Here is a 14,553-nt window from a genome sequence, read left to right on the forward strand (position 1 = left end):
GATAAGAATAGCTACTAACTCCTGACCAAACTGGACGTTTTTTGGATCACACATGGTGCCAAAATAACAGCCTTCAAGACAAATATCTGATCAGGTCTCAGCCAGTCATCGATCAATCTGCTGCATTCCACCCTGAGGCCGAGCACTCTTTTAGAATATAGCATTCGGCTTTGATATTTAGGGTTTTGACTAAAAACAGCATTCTTCTCTAAGGCATCATTATCAACATTTATTTGTATAGCACCAACTTTACATTAGTTTATAATAAACAGGGAACAAATGGTGAATAGCAAACAAGGGTTTACAACCTAAAGGTTAGGGTACAATTGAGACATAAGGATTTCAGAAACAAATTTATGATTTATGACACAGCTATGACTGATTAGTTAAGGTACATTGAATAAGTTTCCCTAAACAGGTGGGTCTTTAGGGGAGTTTGAACATTTGGAAAGCAGGAGAAACTGACAGCTCGAGAGAAGTCTTGCAGATGAGAATGGGCTGAAGTTTGAGAGAAGGAGTGTATTTTGGGGTCAGAGATGAAATATAGGGAGGGGTTTCGTTGTTAAGAACCTTGAATGTAAGTATAAGCAGTTTGATTTTGAGTTAGTGATGCGCGGGTTGGGTTTTTCCTGACCTGCACCAACGATAACCCGCCATCCCTCCCTCCACCCGAGCCCGACTTCCCTTTATAGACTTCGGGGAGGTTTTGTAGCCTGGCGACTAATCGCCACGTCTTTTGCGCCAGGCGACAAAACCTCCCCGAATCTCCTCGTCTGGCCTTACCCTAAAGAATAATCAGAAACAGAAGCGGGCCAAACAGGCCGGGTGCCCTAGGCAGCCCAGCCAGCCTGCTCGCCCCTTCCTTTCTCCCGTCACTCGCGCATGCGCAGTAAGCACGTTCCCAGCGCGCATGCACATTAAAGGCGGTCCCGGCGCGCATGCGCATTAAAGGTGCATGTGCAGTAAAGGCATTCACGTTCACCTCAGCGTGCGGCGCTTACTGCGAACAGATTTCCAGGTGGGTTCGGTCTAGGGGTAAGCAGAAGAGGTAGCTGCCCAGCGCCCTCCAATCATTGCGCCCTAGGCAGCTGCCTCTTCTGCCTACCCCTAGCTCTGGCCCTGATCAGAAAGATAAGATGTAAACCATGAAACAGCAGTGTCACGAATGCCAGCTGAATTATCCATCTGAGAATTCCTCTGGAACATAACATTTCTATTCAAAATTAAATAATCATCAGAGACACAGAATTTCTTTTTAAACATTTTTCAGGAACGTGAATGTTTTGTTAAGACTAGGCAACTTCAGAAAATGAGGAGCTACAAGTGCCATCCCGCCGGCGATTTACATTCTAGCAGGCGGTAGGCAGTTCAGGGAGATTAGTCGCTTGAATGAGGGGGAGATTTGTCCCCGGGTGACTAATCTCCCCGAATCTGAGCGTGTGCCCTGACCCTAAGACCTAAACCTCTGGGACAATGCATTCTACAAAAACAAAGCCTTCTCCTCCGAGACTATTCTGTAACAGAAAATTCCTCTGAAAAGCAACACTGGCCTTTGCCAGAAGAGCACTTTATTAAACAGAGTATTGCTCTCTGGTACTGAAACCAATCTGTACTAGTCAAACCCTGACACTTCTTTGGTTCATGCAACACAGAAAAGTGAAAACTGCAGCCTTGTTATAACCTAAACTCTTGGCTTGTGACCTTTCTGCCTGTCTCTAAACAAACAGCACTATAAAAAGTTAAGATATAGAACAACGTTTCTAAAGCAAACAGAAAGCAACGGCAGGCATGGCGGTTATGAAATAACCTTTGGCCAAAGTCTCAAAAAGTGTCACCTTTGAAAACATGTTAGAAAGGAAAAGCAAATAGTATAAGCTCCACCAGGCATGCTACGTCAGATAACAATTTCACTTAACTGTGAAATTCAGTGTATAGAAATTTGTAACAAGCATGTCTAGCACTAAACGCAGACATGTAATAGTTTAATCCACAGCAAGGTCACTTGTACCATAAAGATAATGTTACAGAATTTCTTGGCTTGCGTTCATGGCTTGACTTTGCGCTCTGTAAACTGTGTATTTTCTGCAACTTTATATAAAGTTGCTCAGTATGAATATGGTGTTAGAGTTCAGCCAACTGAAACTGCTGTTTGTGCGATTGGCCTTGGTAAAAGGCAATATGACTACAGCCCAAGGTTGCTAGCCTTTTTCATGGTTTATAAACGGAGAGGAGCTATTTTACAAAGTAGAAAAGCTTTAGGGCCAACTAAAAGAAACAGCTCTAATTAAAGGTTCTCAGTGCAGTTCGACTTCAGGAACCAACAGGAAAATTAGTAAGAGTTTTTGGACATGAAAAAATATACAAGTTGCACTATAAGCCCGACCATCATTAGATGTGCATGTAGAGTAGTGATACCCAACCAGTGGCTTGTAACTAACATGTTGCTAACCAATCCCTTGGATGTTGCTCCCAGTGGCCTCAAAGCAGGTGCTTATTTTTCAATTTCTGATCTGAAGGAAAGCTTTAGCTGCATAAAAACCATATGTACTGCCAATCAGAGCTTTGTGTAGGCTGCCAGTCCACATAGGGGCTACCAATAGCCAACCACAGCCCCCAGGAACTTTTTGAATGCTTGTGCTGTTCTCCAATTTTCTTTTTTTTTTACATCTGAATAAAAAAAGGCTGGGAACCCGTGATCTAGAGTGTATTTGCTGTTAAGTACTACTCTACTACTTCCTTTCCAGATATACAACTCAGCAAAGCAAATGCTAGCCTACTGGGGTCATTTCAGGGAGATTTTAAATGATGACCCCATCACACCCCAAACCTGCTTTGTTACACCGTTCCATGTCCATTTAGCCACAACCTCGATCCCCTGCTCTGTGATAGAGAATATTTACAAAAAAATTATGCTTGTCTAACAGAGGGTAGGATAATTTAGCCTTTATCCTACATATACTTATAATACACAAAAGCCATGAATATCTTGTAAATTATATCCTTATAAATGGTGACTAGTGATGTCATCAGTTATGAACGGTGAGTAGTGATGTCATTTCTGTCACATGACTCACTAAAATTTGTGTATTATAATAAATAAAGTACCCCCAGTTGTAAAATATGAGGATATTATAAGTTACCTCGGAGTTCCATGACCTGTATATGGTCATGGAACTCCTCCTTATATTTTACAATAAGGGGTACTTTTTTCATTATAAATTGCAGCATGGGTTGGTCTTTATCTAATTTACCTATGAGAGTGGATGAAATAGGATCTCTGACCCAGGCAGGTCAAACAAATCACTAAACTTTTAAAATACACAAATATGTGACATTTAGTGGGACAGTTAATAATAGGAACAAATGTCTCTGAGGAAAGTCATCAGGCTGTCACCAACAGGAGCCCAAGGGGCCAGACCTAAGCTCAAACAGCTGACATACCAAGTAGTAGATGCTGCGCTGTATTTCCCTGAATCACTGTCAGTGGAAATAAGCCCGACCTTGCTGAGTCAGTCCAGTGACACAGGGTATGTAGTAACACGACATTTAAAACTAACCGATCCATCAAGTACAACCTTTAAACTTGTTCCTTTATATTTATATATAGATATATATAATACACAAAAGCCATGACTATCTTGTAAATTATATCCTATTACTTTGAAACGTTAGTCGTTTTATTAATAACATTTTTTCTACATTTTTTAAGACCTGTTGATCTTATTTTAAGTGTACCGTATACATATATATATATAATACACAAAAGCTATGAATATCTTGTAAATGATATACTTATAAAAGGTGAGTTCTGATGTCATCAGTTATAAACGGTGAGTTCTGATGTCATTTCTGTCACATGACTCACTGAAATAAATAAATAAATAAAGTACCCCCAGTTGTAAAATATGAGGATATTAGAAGATACCTCGGCGTTCCATGACCTGTATAAAAACACTCAGCCTTTGGCCTCGTGTTTTTATATGGTCATGAAACTCCTCGGTAACTTATAATATCCTTATATGTTTATATTTTATATTTTACAAGAGGGGGTACTTTATTCACTATATAGATATATATATATATATATATATATATATATATATATATATATATATATATATATTATATATATATATATATATATATATATATATATATATATATATATATATAATACACAAAAGTCATGAATATCTTGTAAATGATATCCGTATAAACGGTGAGTTGACTCACTGAAATGTATGTATTATAATAAAGTACCCCCTGTTGCAAAATATAAGGATATTAGAAGTTATATATTATAGTTATATATATATATTTAATATAGTTTTATGTGGTCATGAAACTCCTCGGTAACTTATCCTTACAATTTACAAGAGGGGGTACTTTATTCGCTATATATACAATATACATATCTCTATTATATATATGAGGATGCACCGAATCCCCAAATCCTTCATGAAAGATTTGGTTGTATACCGAATCCTAATTTGCATATGTAAATAGAGTGGGAAAGGAAAACGTGGGGGAAAATTTTTTTTACTTCCTTGTTTGGTGACAAAAAGTCCCGTGATTTCCCTCCCCGCCTCTAACTTACATATGCAAATTGGGTTTTGGTTCGGTCAGGCGCAAGGATTCGGCTGGATCAATTTCTGCTGAAAAAGGCTGAATTATTTGCCTTCTGACTCTTTCCAGCTTTAAAATGGGGGTCCCTGACCCCATCTAAAAACAAATGCTCTGTAAGGCTACAAATGTATTGCTATTGCTGCTTTTTATTACTCATCTTTCTATTCAGACCCTCTCCTAGTCATATTCCAGTCTCTTATTTAAAACAATGCATGGTTGCTAGGGTAACTTGGACCCTAGCAACTAGATTGCCAAAACTACAAACTGGAGAGCTGCTGAATAAAAAAGCGAAATAACTCAAAATCCACAAATAATAAAAAAAATGTAAACCAATTGCAAATAGTCACATAATATCACTTTCTACATCATACTAAAAGTTAAATTAAAGGTGAACAATTCGTTCTACTAATCCCAAGTATCAAATTTACTCTGAGCCCCCTTTGTCTACTGAGAAAAATAAATCTAAAGAAAAAAATAGCTATTGCCCAAAAAAAACCTTTTTTGTGACAGAGTAGAAATGGCTGACACCTCATAGATCTTTCTGCATTATTTCATAGCAAGTTTGTGACCTCTTCTGCGTGAGACAAAGGTTAACAACAATAGGGGCATTCACATAGCAGGTGCAATTTCACTCTGGAGTAGTAACCCACGGCAACCACTTAGCATTAACCACTACTTTACAAAATGTCCATCAGTTTCATGGCATAGAATCTGCACCCTCAGAGTCAAGCTTTATGTCATAGAATGTTGTATATTCTCCTTAACTGCCTCTCCTATGGATATATGGTCAAAAATCTGAAAATATAACCACTGGGAGGAGCTGTGTTATTGATCAGTGCTGATGGGGGCGTTCGCTGCCTCTCTCCTTTAGCGAGTCTGATGTGTCCTTTTTGTTTGGCCTCCACCTCAACTAATGAAAACAGGGCAATCCTGGAAAACCCTGTTTGTCTAATTAACGGTTAAATTTCATGTCTGCTTCAGACTGTAATGGATACTAAACTGCCATGCAGAAAACATCTAGATTAACTGCTCTTCGCAAAAGAGAAGGAAAGGTCCAAGTGATGGGGGGTTCCAAATGTTTGGGCATTTGTCTTTCTATCCCCCCATCCAGTACCAGGGTTTGTTTGTTTGCAGTGCAAAGAAACTAGATGGCTACAGGGTTCAACCACTGACTCAGGGGTTTGTTGGTTGCAGTGTAGTGAAACAAGACAGCTGCAGGGTTCTGCCACTGACTCAGGGGTTTGTTGGTTGCAGTGCAAGGAAACAAGGGGGCTGCAAGGTTCAGCCACTGACTCGGGTTTGTTTGGTTGCAGTGCAAATAAATGAGACAGCTGCAGGGTTCTGCCACTGACTCAGGGGTTTGTTGGTTGCAGTGCAGGGAAACAGGAGGGCTGCAGGGTTCAGCCACTGACTCAGGGGTTTGTTTGGTTGCAGTGCAAATAAATGAGACAGCTGCAGGGTTCAGCCACTGACTCAGGGGTTTGTTGTTGGCAGTGCAGGGAAACAAGAGGGCTGCAGGGTTCAGCCAGTGACTCAGGGGTTTGTTTGGTTGCAGTGCAAAATAAAGAGACAGCTGCGGGTTCAGCCACTGACTCAGGGGTTTGTTGTTGGCAGTGCAGGGAAACAAGAGGGCTGCAGGGTTCAGCCAGTGACTCAGGGGTTTGTTTGGTTGCAGTGCAAATAAATGAGACAGCTGCAGGGTTCAGCCACTGACTCAGGGGTTTGTTTGGTTGCAGTGCAAATAAATGAGACAGCTGCAGGGTTCAGCCACTGACTCAGGGGTTTGTTGGTTGCAGTGCAGGGAAACAAGAGGGCTGCAGGGTTCAGCCACTGACTCAGGGGTTTGTTTGGTTGCAGTGCAAATACTGTAAATGAGACAGCTGCAGGGTTCAGCCACTGACTCAGGGGTTTGTTGTTGGCAGTGCATGAAACAAGAGGGCTGCAGGGTTCAGCCACTGACTCAGGGGTTTGTTTGGTTGCAGTGCAAATAAATGAGACAGCTGCAGGGTTCAGCCACTAACTCAGGGGTTTGTTGTTGGCAGTGCAGGGAAACAAGACGGCTGCAGGGTTCAGCCACTGACTCAGGGGTTTGTTTGGTTGCAGTGCAAATAAATGAGACAGCTGCAGGGTTCAGCCACTGACTCAGGGGTTTGTTGGTTGCAGTTCAGTAAAACTAGATGGCTGCAGGGTTCAGTCACTGACTCAGGGGGTTGTTGGTTGCAGTGCAGTAAAACTAGATGGCTGCAGGGTTCAGTCACTGACTCAGGGGGTTGTTGGTTGCAGTGCAGTGAAACAAGACTGCTGCAGGGTTCAGCCACTGACTCACGGGTTATGTTGCTACAGGAGTGTGATTATTCAGACTATTACGCATGTATTATGCAAGTGATAATATCACTATTACCATACCTTACGGCAACTCAATAAACGGCTTCATGAACACAGCAATAGTGTCCTTGGGGTTTATATTAACTGGGAGGGAGTAACACACTTTCAATAAACATTAGCATTTTAGGGTGCCTGCTGTGGGAGGGGGGGGGGTCTGTAGAGGGTGCTTAAAGGGCTGGAAGTTGCAAACTGGAGAGCTGCTGAATAACAACCTCAAAAACCACAAGTGATTAAAAAAATAAAAACCAAATGCAAACTGTCTCTACATCATACTAAAGGTTAATTCAAAGTAGAACAACCCCTTTAAATCAGTAAATAACAGTAATAGGCCACTCCATAAACAAAGCAGCATAAATCTAGTTATACTCACTCAAAAGGATCCAATAATTATGCACATGTCCCCAATGAAGACACTATACCTTTAAGGGGCAAAACGCGTCCATTATATTATTAGATATCGTTTTGGTACTATAAATCTATATTTAGTCTACTTTGTTTATGTAGTGCCCTGTTACTATTATTCACTAATGTAATTGCCGGATTATAGGTGCGATATTCCCAGCAATTTAACGTCACCGGTCGGATCAAATCACATCCGTTGCCATGATATACAGTTCCTGGATACAGAGATCGGATGAATACACAGTTACGCACCCCATTCACAGGCCAATCAGTGTAGACAGACAGTAAGAGTAGCAGCATCAAATAATTGATTGGCGCAAAGGCGTATCATTTCTATAAAGGGACTAGTTACATATGAGTTTAGGGATCGGACAATAGAGTTAGGCGATGATTACACATAAACGGTACAATGATTTCACAGAGTCCAGTGCTGGATGGGTGTCAGACTAAGGTCTTATATTAGGATAAGTGATATACACGTGCGGATCTCGCCTTGTCTGTGCTCAGGATTAGTGTGAAGTGGTGGTCACTCACACTAGAGTAATGTCGCTTCCAGTGGCATACTAGAACTGAGCAAACAGCACGGTTAATATCGGTTGTATATACGTCTATGGATATCGAGAAATATTGATAACGAGTTTTGTGCTTCTAAGATGGGTATTGAGCCCGTAGTCTGAACAGAGTTTTAATGGATTTTTGTCTTCTGGAGGTGGTATTGGTTGTATAAACGACATAGTATATTTGCACAGCCATATCTTTTTGTCTATAAATCTATATTTAGTCTACTTTGTTTATGTAGTGCCCTGTTACTATTATTCACTAATGTAATTGCCGGATTATAGGTGCGATATTCCCAGCAATTTAACGTCACCGGTCGGATCAAATCACATCCGTTGCCATGATATACAGTTCCTGGATACAGAGATCGGATGAATACACAGTTACGCACCCCATTCACAGGCACTATTTGTACTCTATGACCCCCCTGCAAGGATTAAGACAGAATTCTAAACTGATTTGGAACAAAATGACAAAAGAAGACATTAGGGTCCATGGATGCTAAACTACAACTCTCTGCACCAACCCAGCAGTGGGATGCTGGGAGTTGCAGAACACTAATCACCAGAGTTACAAAGTAAAAAGCAACAGCCAAAAGCATTCCTATGGCGAGGCTTTGAGGCCGTGTTTGGTAGCCGGCCAAGTCTTTCAGGAGCACAGGGGCTTGTAACCCTCTCCGCTGGGCTAGTGAAGTGTGAATAATTTGGATAAAACACAGGCAGATGTCAGTTACAGAGCTCAATTACGGAGCTGCTGCACAAACTCTTGGCTTGTTTGAGGTTCCCCCCTTGTGGAGGTGCAGACACAGCCTGGGCGCTATATAAATACATCTTATTAATAATAATAATAATAATAATAATAACAGGGTAACCGATGCCCCTTGATGGAAGTGTGTCATTTTTCAAGCTAAGCCGCTATGGGAGCAAATAATCAGCCTCCAAAAGAAAGACAGACCGATATTTCGGCGAAAGTTGGCCAGATGCCGATCGGGCAGGATCAAAAATCCTGTCGTATTGCGGCCGCATCTGTTTGTTAATGCGTTCCTGCGATCCGACCGCGGGAATAACTGTCGTTATGATCCGATCGTTGTGCCCGAGGGTCCACGATCTGATCTGCCCAATATCAGCCACCTCATATGGCCATATCGGGGAGAGATTCGCTCGTTTGGTGACATCTCCACCTTTCGATTGTCTATCTGGGAAAGTGTGACTGCCTGTTGCTGCTGCTGAACCTCTTGGGTAGCAGAACCCCAGTGCGTAGGACAGCTCTCTGATAGACAAGAAGTTCTGCAGCAGCTGAGCGTGTAAGTGAAGGCTATTCCCATACCTCTTGCCATATGTTTAGCCCAGTGGGCAGTGCCATCCCAGCCTGGCAAGCTTCCACCTCAGCCTTGAATTGTCCTCTTCTTCCCACAATGAGATGAGCCGGGGATCCACCCAAAGTGCCCCCCAGCCCTGGCACATAAAATGCCCCTATTCATCCCTCCACTCATACAGAATGCCCAGCTCTGACCTCATACATACAGGCTGCTGCCCAGCTCTCACTTCATACACACAGGCTGCTGCCCAGCTCTCACCTCATACACACAGGCTGCCGCCCAGTTCTCAGCTCATACACACAGGCTGCTGCCCAGCTCTCAGTTCATACATACAGGCTGCTGCCCAGCTCTCAGTTCATACACACAGGCTGCTGCCCAGCTCTCAGTTCATACATACAGGCTGCTGCCCAGCTCTCACCTCAAACACATGGGCTGCTGCCCAGCTCTCACCTCATATATACAGGCTGCAGCCCAGCTTTCAGTTCATACATACAGGCTGCTGCCCAGCTCTCAGTTCATACAGACAGGCTGCTGCCCAGCTCTCCGTTCATACATACAGGCTGCTGCCCAGCTCTCAGTTCATACATACAGGCTGCTGCCCAGCTCTCAGTTCATACATACAGGCTGCTGCCCAGCTCTCAGTTCATACATACAGGCTGCTGCCCAGCTCTCAGTTCATACACACAGGCTGCTGCCCAGCTCTCAGTTCATACATACAGGCTGCTGCCCAGCTCTCACCTCAAACACACGGGCTGCTGCCCAGCTCTCAGTTCATACATACAGGCTGCTGCCCAGCTCTCACCTCAAACACACGGGCTGCTGCCCAGCTCTCACCTCATATATACAGGCTGCAGTCCAGCTCTCAGTTCATACATACAGGCTGCTGCCCAGCTCTCACCTCATATATACAGGCTGCAGCCCAGCTCTCAGTTCATACATACAGGCTGCTGCCCAGCTCTCAGTTCATACACACAGGCTGCTGCCCAGCTCTCAGTTCATACATACAGGCTGCTGCCCAGCTCTCACCTCAAACACACGGGCTGCTGCCCAGCTCTCACCTCATATATACAGGCTGCAGTCCAGCTCTCAGTTCATACATACAGGCTGCTGCCCAGCTCTCAGTTCATACAGACAGGCTGCTGCCCAGCTCTCAGTTCATACATACAGGCTGCTGCCCAGCTCTCAGTTCATACAGACAGGCTGCTGCCCAGCTCTCAGTTCATACATACAGGCTGCTGCCCAGCTCTCAGTTCATACACACAGGCTGCTGCCCAGCTCTCAGTTCATACATACAGGCTGCTGCCTAGCTCTCAATTCATACAGACAGGCTGCTGCCCAGCTCTCACCTCATACACACAGGCTGCTGCCCAGCTCTCAGTTCATACATACAGGCTGCTGCCCAGCTCTCAGTTCATACACGCAGGCTGCTGCCCAGCTCTCAGTTCATACACACAGGCTGCTGCCCAGCTCTCAGTTCATACATACAGGCTGCTGCCTAGCTCTCAATTCATACACACAGGCTGCTGCCCAGCTCTCACCTCATACACACAGGCTGCTGCCCAGCTCTCAGTTCATACATACAGGCTGCTGCCCAGCTCTCAGTTCATACACACAGGCTGCTGCCCAGCTCTCAGTTCATACACACAGGCTGCTGCCCAGCTCTCAGTTCATACACACAGGCTGCTGCCCAGCTCTCAGTTCATACACACAGGCTGCTGCCCAGCTCTCAGTTCATACACACAGGCTGCTGCCCAGCTCTCAGTTCATACACACAGGCTGTTGCCCAGCTCTCAGTTCATACACACAGGCTGCTGCCCAGCTCTCAGTTCATACACACAGGCTGCTGCCCAGCTCTCAGTTCATACATACAGGCTGCTGCCCAGCTCTCAATTCATACAGACAGGCTGCTGCCCAGCTCTCACCTCATACACACAGGCTGCTGCCCAGCTCTCAGTTCATACATACAGGCTGCTGCCCAGCTCTCAGTTCATACACGCAGGCTGCTGCCCAGCTCTCAGTTCATACACACAGGCTGCTGCCCAGCTCTCAGTTCATACATACAGGCTGCTGCCTAGCTCTCAATTCATACACACAGGCTGCTGCCCAGCTCTCACCTCATACACACAGGCTGCTGCCCAGCTCTCAGTTCATACATACAGGCTGCTGCCCAGCTCTCAGTTCATACACACAGGCTGCTGCCCAGCTCTCAGTTCATACATACAGGCTGCTGCCCAGCTCTCAGTTCATACACACAGGCTGCTGCCCAGCTCTCAGTTCATACATACAGGCTGCTGCCTAGCTCTCAGTTCATACACACAGGCTGCTGCCCAGCTCTCAGTTCATACACACAGGCTGCTGCCCAGCTCTCAGTTCATACACACAGGCTGTTGCCCAGCTCTCACCTGTTACAGGCTGCTGCTCAGCTCCCGCTCTCTCTCCCAGGTGCTGTTGTCTCTAATGCCCCTGAAGTCTCGCTCTTGGCAGGACACAATGGTGTAAGTTGCTGCTGTTAGTGAGCCTGATCTCCGGTACATGACCGAAGAAAACAGGGGGAATGTAGGAGATTATTGTCTCCTCCTTCCAACTCGGGACAATCCACGCCGGCTGCCTGTCCTCCCAGTGAGTAACTCCCCGCTAACTGCCGGCTCCTCTCCCTCCCTCTCCGCCGGCTTCTGATCTTTGGACTTTTTATTCTCTTTTGTTCCAGCCACTTTGAGCCAAGGAGGAGAGAGCTCCGCAGCGCCATCTACTGGACTCAACGTGCAGGTGTCAGTGACGGTACAATAGCGGCAGAGCCACTGTCACTGAAGAGGCGGGGCCACAGCAATGGAATCACTGCCATTAAATCATTATCTCCCACAGACACACACTGATCAATGGCTGGGCCAAAAAAGTTACTACGGGAAGGGGAGAAAAGTCTTATATTCCCTTATTCATATTATTATTATATCATTTTATTTACATTATTATTATATTATTCTATTTACATTTTTATTATATTCCCTTATTGATATTATTATATTCCCTTATTTACATTATTATATTCCCTTATTGATATAATTATTATATTCCCTTATTGATATTATTATTATTATATTCCCTTATTGATATAATTATTATATTCCCTTATTGATATTATTATTATATTCCCTTATTGAAATTATTATTATATTATTTTATTTACAATTTTATTATATTCCCTTATTGATGTTATTATTGTATTCCCTTATTTACATTATTATATTCCCTTATTGATATAATTATTATATTCCCCTATTGATACAATTATTATATTCCCTTATTTACATTATTATATTCCCTTATTGATATTATTATTATATTCCCTTATTGATATAATTATTATATTCCCTTATTGACATTATTATATTCCAATATTGATATTATTATTATATTTCCTTATTGATATAATTATTATATTCCCTTATTGATATTATTATTATATTCCCTTATTGATATTATTATTATTATTATATTCCCGTATTGATATAATTATTATATTCCCTTATTGATATTATTTTTATATTCCCTTATTGATATTATTTTTATATTCCCTTATTGATGTTATTATTATATTCCCTTATTTACATTATTATATTCCCTTATTGATATTATATTCCCTTATTGATATTATTATTATTATATTCCCTTATTGATATTATTTTTATATTCCCTTATTTACATTATTATATTCCCTTATTGATATAATTAAATTCCTTTATTGATATTATCATTATATTCCCTTGTTGATATTATTATTATATTTTGAGTCTTGGAGTGGGTGTAGATGGGCCACATCTAGTTGGACACACTCCGTACAGTTTGAACTCCATAGTAGTTTCCTTTGCCCACTGCTTCCCATTCATTGCCCCCATGGAAGACACTGGTGCAGGAGACTATTACTAGGGAACCCTTGCACCCAATTATTCTGTGACATTATTACAGTACAGGTGAATTAAAGGGCCCCTGCTCACAGGAGTCACACCTGAACTAAGGAAAAATTGCTTAGTCCAACGATATATCTGCTCCATAGAATTCTGGATTGCCGAAATGGAGCTGTAGAGAAGATTCTCTCTCTGTCTACTGTGGACATTCTTTTGAGTTTAGGAAGTTATAATTCACGTGAAACTGGTTCCACCACGACAGGTGCTGAATTTACTGTAAATGAGATCTGTCAGTAAATTGTATAAAAATTACTCTCTCTGTTTATGATAACCTCATACATATCTCCTTTGTCTGTTATACCAAGCTCCCTTCATTTGTCATTGGTAAGAATTGCTGTGACTCCTTTGTGACTCATGCTATCATTTAGCCAAGGAAATTCCAGTTAGTACACACGAGTGGACCACTGTCATTTGATTGTCTCTAAGGGGTCCACAATGGCCATGAGATCCCACACAAACTGTTATCAATGTAACTAGAGGTAACTGGGCCCCAAACAAAATCTATGAGATTAGTTGAGTGCCACAGAGCAGCAGTAATAGCTAGGAAACGTAGGGGGACAATAGATATAGCAGAGCAAGTGATGGAGAACATAATTTGTTGTGATGTTCAACCTGTAACCCCTTAAGTTCTTACTGATGTGCATCTCACATCATCCACAGGCAGCCAAAGGCAGGGAGTCGTAGTTCAAACACAGCTGGAGGTCCATTGGCCAGTCGGTCCTGCACATTTATCAGTCCCCCATGTCCTGCCACCTCACTCAAAACACCCTGGAAAATAAACAAGAACACGACTACAAGAAAATGAAATTCTCAAACAGGTAGCTCTCACATTTTAAAATTATAAATAGTATTTTTTACAAGACCTTCCAAAGGATAAACTTTTTGTTCTGCATGAGGAATATAGGTGGAGGGAGGGGACAACAAACTGGTGATGATTGGGTTCATAGGCAGGTCCGGAATGAGAATAAAAATAGGCCCTGGCATTTCAGGTACACAGAGGCCCAATCAGCCCACATAGAGGCCCAAACAGCCCCCACCAGCCTACTAAATACTGACTTTCTATGGCACGTCTGGCATTTGCCAGAACCCATAGATTGCCAGTCCGGGCCTGGGCATAGGTGTATCAATGGGAGACATACAATAGAGGACCTCCAGAGCTTCTAAGCCCTCAATATTGTATCAGCCCATGGAAGGGGTTTGTGTTATTGGCTCTTCATGTGATCCCAATGTTTGATCAAATGTTAAAAGCTCAGTGGATGTGTCCCACCCAGCTAAGTCTTTACAAAGATAAAATATAATGCT

General features: G+C 42.9%; 1 protein-coding gene across 1 annotated transcript in view; it reads right to left on the bottom strand.

Annotated features, from left to right (window-relative positions):
- The window catches only part of rai14.S (retinoic acid induced 14 S homeolog), a 112,235-nt gene extending 100,258 nt beyond the window's left edge, over positions 1 to 11,977 (bottom strand). The window contains exon 1 of the mRNA XM_041580598.1: positions 11,692 to 11,977. The gene's annotated coding sequence lies outside the window, so the exon portion shown is untranslated. The remainder of the gene's footprint in view (positions 1 to 11,691) is intronic.
- Between the last annotated feature and the right edge of the window lie 2,576 nt (positions 11,978 to 14,553).

This window comes from Xenopus laevis, chromosome 1S (genome assembly GCF_017654675.1).
Source record: "Xenopus laevis strain J_2021 chromosome 1S, Xenopus_laevis_v10.1, whole genome shotgun sequence".
NCBI lineage: Eukaryota > Metazoa > Chordata > Amphibia > Anura > Pipidae > Xenopus > Xenopus laevis.